This window comes from Bidens hawaiensis, unplaced genomic scaffold (assembly GCF_021521415.1).
Source record: "Bidens hawaiensis isolate Kalapana, Puna unplaced genomic scaffold, B.hawaiensis_p1.1 tig00029036_1, whole genome shotgun sequence".
Classification (NCBI taxonomy): Eukaryota; Viridiplantae; Streptophyta; class Magnoliopsida; order Asterales; family Asteraceae; genus Bidens; species Bidens hawaiensis.
Genome location: NW_027494783.1, coordinates 153,576 through 159,718, shown reverse-complemented (window position 1 = coordinate 159,718; position 6,143 = coordinate 153,576).

Sequence of the window (6,143 nt, the reverse complement as noted above, 5' to 3'; positions counted from 1 at the left end):
TGAATTTTACCAGCTCATTAATCATTTTAACACATTTAACTACTATCAACCGACCACTAATGAGACGAAAGCTAAAGACATTTGATGCATCAACAATATCCAACAAAGTAACACTCATTGGCTTTTTCAGCAAATTTTGGATCTTGGTGATCACCTGTATGGAGTAAAGTGCATGGATATCCAAATGCCTTGAAGTAGTTGACTTGTGGCTTAGTCTTATAGTAGACTTCAGAAGGAGTCTTCTTTAAGCGCTTGTTGATGATTACACGGTTTTGTATGAAGCATGCAACATTGATGGCTTCACCCCAAAAGAATAACGTAAGTTTTGAGTCTAACAACATGGTTCTTGCAGCTTCGATCAACGTCTGGTTGCAGCGTTTAGCGACCCCATTATGTTGTGGAGTGTACGGGGCACTGAACTGGCGATCTATCCTATTTGAATGACAAAAGTCATCATACCTTTGTTGGAGAATTCAATTCCACTGTCGCTTCTAATACACTTCACCTTCTTGCAAGTTTGTCTCTCCACAAGAGTTATATATCTGATCAAAATTTGTGCTGTTTCATCCTTGTGCCCTAACAAGAATGTCCAATTGAAACGCGAGAAATCTTCACTAATAACACGACAATGGGGTTTCGGCTGATTGCCAATTGATGGACGAGACTAAATAAATCTTTATGTAACAGCTGAAGAATGGAGTCTATGGAATTGACCGTCTTAGATCTGTAAGAGAGTTTGTGTTGCTTGCATTTAGAGAACGAAAGACATTTTTCAATGCAAAAGAAAGTTTTAATAGGCAAGCCCCTCATATGCTCACCTTTGATCAGTTTGTTTAAATTTATAAAGTTTACATGGCCAAAACGTCTATCTCATAGTGATGAATCGTTCTCCGAGGTCTTAGAAATTAAACATGACGCAGTTCGACGTGAGTAACAACTGTTCATGTCTAATATGTAAGCATCATTGTGCCTCGGGGTACGTATCAAGATCCATTCCTCTGGGACTTTAAAATCTGGTATAAGAGTAATTCATTCATTTTCTGTGAATAATGTGGAGTACTATCGATCACATATTTGTGAGAAACTGAGCATATTGTGGTTGAGTTGCTCCCCCATATTGACATCATCGAACTTTAAGATGCCATTTATACGTTTCCTCTCTTTGTAATGTTTCCACCCATGTCACCGGCAAACGAAACATGTCCACCATCGAACGGTTGAACGTCAAACAATAAGGATTCCTCTCCAGTTATGTGTCGGGTACAACTACTGTCTAAGTACCATATATTGCTGACAAGCCTTCTTGACTGACCCTACACACATTAGCGGTTAATTAGACATGGGTTCCCGAAACTTAGCTGTCTCGGGAAGGTCAACCATGAAATCACTAAATTTTATCTTAGTTTTATGAAAAATGAAATTTTGTGGTGAATCAGAATAAGAAGAAGAGTCCTTAGGAATCCATGCAGAGTCATGTTTCTTGTTTTTAGAAGATCGTTTGGACCATCTTCTTCTTGGTTTTGAAACAAAATCCTCTGATCTTTCGATCTTTGGACTCCTTTTCTCATTTTTGTTGGGTTTTAACAAGATTATCAAAGTCGTAGAAACCCATTTATATGAAAAACGTAACGGATAAATAAGTTTTAAAAATTGTTAATTAGATGAATATAAAACCGATTTTATATGCAAAACCCAAGCCTGGATCCATATACGAATTTGCATGCTTACCAATATAAAAAACCATAGGGTGTTCTTAGTATACTACCTTCAAAAGCTCAAGAGAAATGAAGGAGATGAAGTTATGAAAGGCAAGTCTTCAAGATATAATAATCTCAAGCTTGTATACCTTTCAAGCTTCCAACTAACACCTTGTTATTCTAATAATAACACTTGAAAACTCTTTCTTGTTATCCCTTTCCTTGGCCGAAAATTAGAGAAGAAGAAGAGAGAGTTTACTTGCTTCTTGTGTGTGTGAGAGAGAGAGAGATACATATGTGACCAACCAATGCACCACACAAATCAACGAATGAATTCTTGTGCATGTCTTGGAATAAATAAAACAATTAAGTGAGGAGAGAGAGGGGGAAAAAGGTGTGTAGCCAAAAGATTCCCACCCAAATTCAAACTCAAGTAATCTTTTTTCATTTACTTATGTTATATCAAAACATAATATGTCTCAAGTAACGTGCAGAATCCAATATGCTTCGCATGTTGTTATTTAACCAACTTAAATAACATAGTACATGCAAAATGCAAAATGCAGTTAGTCTTGCATATTGTTGTTTAACCAACTTAAATAACATTACAAGTAATATGAAAAATGCAAAATCTCTCATAATAAAAATTATCCATATAATTTATTACACAAGTGAAAATATTTAGAAATCCAATTTTCAAATATTCTAAGTGTTGATATGTATTTGTTAGATCATATCTTAAATAAATATTGTGGTGTTTGTCTAGCTTGTTATTGGGTATGCCCCGACTTGGATCATAACGTACTAGCCACATTAACTCTAATATGTATCTTGGGTAGACCGATTCCAACAGTTTTCGGTGGGTTCTTTGACTTCTCAATCTTATAACCGCTTTATGATCTTTCCTTCTTGGTTATCCAAAAAGGTTTTCTAGTTTCCACACAGTTTATGGATCTCACATTCATTTCACGGGTAGAACATTCAGATCAGTCAGTTCTTGTTCTTTTGTTGGGTGCAGCTTTAGAATGGGACTGATTAAACTGATTGTTCATTTCAGTCTATTGTTTATGCCAGTTCTTGCAATCTCATGGAAGGTGAGATGGGTTACCACACACATAATAACACTTTCTTCTAGAGACCCTATAGAACTCATCAGAACTATGATATAATTGATGTGGTGGGAAAGGTGATGCTTGGAAAGGAATATGAAAGCTATCTGATCTATAACCTCTATCATCAAAAGCATTTGTGTAAAATAAATCAACATAATTTTGTTGATGCAGACCATAGTAGTTATTAACAATTTGATTGTATAGTTGAGGAATTTTCCAGTGATAAGTTGTTTGAGAGAAAGAATTTTTGTGAGGTGGAATAAATTACTCGAAGTACTTGCCTTTTTATTTCCAAAAATTTTCTCTCATTAAAATGACCTTCAACTTTACAATTTTCTGATGAGCAACTAGTTATTTTCGTTGCATTAACCACATTAGTATTCACATTACATTTAACGAAAGTTTCATCGTAAATAGTTTCACAATCACTATCTGAAATAAAACCGTCATTTTCATTTAAAGGCATTTTGATAAGTGTCAACATCAGCCATCTCATAAATTACATGATCATTAACAGATGATATCAAAGTATTTTTCATTGATCCAAAAGTATTATTATTTCAGAGCGAGTTGACAAATGATTGTTTTAGATTCACATTGGAATCAAAAAGTGATTTTAAAAAACTTTTCTTTCCATAACATATGTCCTTTTCCATACACACACTTTCTTTTACATGACATGCTGAAGAAGATAAATCACCATTTGAACTAACTGATATAGGAATGGGATCAACAGTTTCGGTGAGAGGAGGAAGAAATGTCTTAGGTTTTGGCACATTGGGAAACCAACACATGATCAATTCAGTTCTTATGGATCTAGTTCTTAATATATAATAGGTGATTAGATTGATACTATATATGGATTGTGAATTACTTAGGTGAAGTGTGTGTGAGAGTATATTTGGACAGAGTAACGACTTATCAATAATCGTAATTGTTAAATTAATGAGCATGGATACCTCTATATATAGAAGACGATCCCCATTCGATATACATTCCATAACGAATGGGGTCCATTCATCTTTAATCCCTAACACTAACTTAAAGTATAACGACTCATTCGTTATACCTCATTCGTTAACATCCTTAACGAATGGTACTAATAACATAACGACAGGGCTCATTCACTATACACTCCATAACGAATGGCCTGAATACATAACGGGTGCGCTCATTCGTTAAACATCCTTAAAGAATGACCAATAAACATAACGAATGACAATAAAATTTAACGAAATATCCATTACATTAATTATAATAAATTAAACAAGATAAACGAAGACCGAGACGACAAAACCTTGCACTAACAAACTCCCCCTAGTCTCATGATCTTTGTCTTCGATTACTTGAATCTTTTCATCTTCCAGTCAGCACAACTATGAACTCCAAACGCATGGCAAATACACACCACGTGATGAAATTGCATAACTCGAACATAATCTTTAATATCAGCAAACCGGATCTCGTTGTTGAATAACGCGTCATTATCGGATTCCGATAAATTAACCAACCACATCGGGTTAATAAACCGAATGAACTCCGTCTTCAACCCCGTTCCAAGAACGATGACCGCTTCACCTGTGCGGTTGTCATAATACCACCGATTGAATGTCTTGTAAAGACTTTAAGGAAAAGTCTTTTCAGGCACACGCTTCAAAGTCCGTGGTAGATTTACCTTTAACGCGAGCTTTCTCCAACCTTTTAGTGGATCGATCTCATCGATATACTTTTATGTAGGAACCTGCGGTTTAAAGAACTTGAAGCCGTGACGTACCTCAAACAATAAGTGTCGACAAAACCAATCCGCCATCTCGCTTTTTCCATGATTGACGAATGGCATATTGCAAGCGTATGCACGTCCAACCTCGGTAAAGTAAGAACATCTACAATTTGTTGATAATATTGCACGCCATGTTCCCAATTGATGATACATACGTAGGGATGGCAAAAAAGCCCGTGCCCAACGGGTAAACCCGAAACCCGAAATAAATGGGACGAGTATACCCGAAACCCGATGGGTATGGGCTGGGTATAGGATTAGGATTTAAAAATTTTCGCGGGTACGGGTTGGGTATGGGATTAGATGATACCCGGCCCGATTACCCGAAAACACATACCCGTTTACCCGAACTATATACCTGAATTATATACCCGCAAAATTCTTTGTATTTCATAGGTTGTAAAGCATATATATATATATACATAATTATATACGAATTTTATTTATTTTCATGCTTATATATATATATATATATATATATATATATCTATACTATATTATGATACATATACGAAGGGCAAGATGGTAATTTACCAAAAAACTCTTACAATTAAGAGTTACCAGTCATTTTAGCATTGTGTACAGGTTGGTTTAGCACCTGATTCACCGTGTATGAAAACACGCGGAACATTCAAATTTCAAATTTCGAAACATAAATTCCAAACATACATACATACATGATTTCGAAGAGAGAAAGATTAAGGCCCTGTTTGTTTTTGCCTCTTTTCTCTGAATAGAGGAAAACGTCTGATTCGGTCAGACGTAATCAGACGTGGGGCTGTTTGTTTTTTTTCTGGCATTAAGAGGTTCAGCGTCTTAATAGAATCTGAACCAGTAAGAGCTTTTAGTGGGTCTGAAAACCTCTTAACCCAAAAACACATACGTTTGTCTCCAGCCTCCATTAACTTCTAACCCGGAGACTAGGCTCCATCTCCGACGACTAGAGGTTCGTCTCTAGCCTCCACCTCTTAATGATTCAGATTTCAGACATTTGAACCACCTCTTAACATTCAGATGTGGTATTCAGATTCAGACTTAAATCTCAAAAAAAAAACAAACGGGGCCTAAATCGCATCCAAGCATCGTTAGCGATTTACGTAGCAATCGATCACATTGTACATGTATTGCCATCGGTGTAGGCTATATTCGAGGAAGGGTGAAGACGTCGACCTATGGTTCCGATCGAGACACCACAGGTATGTTTATTTGTTTGATTATGTATAGTAATTAGTAATTATGATATTAGACAGAAATTGAACTGTACCCGTGTTTTGAAGGTGTAATCAGTGTTTAAAGGGACCCAATTAATGCTTGCTCGGAGGTCGGATAAAATACAGCCATCACTGGTATGCAGGTATATGTCGTTTTTAACCTCTGATTTTCAATAGATACATGATTCTTGGATTTTTTTCACCATTAATGTTAGATATTTGGTCTATCAGTCTCTTTTGCAGATTATCTCTGATTTACGAGGCGTTGGAGATGCTTTTCTACCACTGTTAGATAGGAGAGAGGCACACTTTGACTAATTTTAATCCCATATGATAAGTTAGT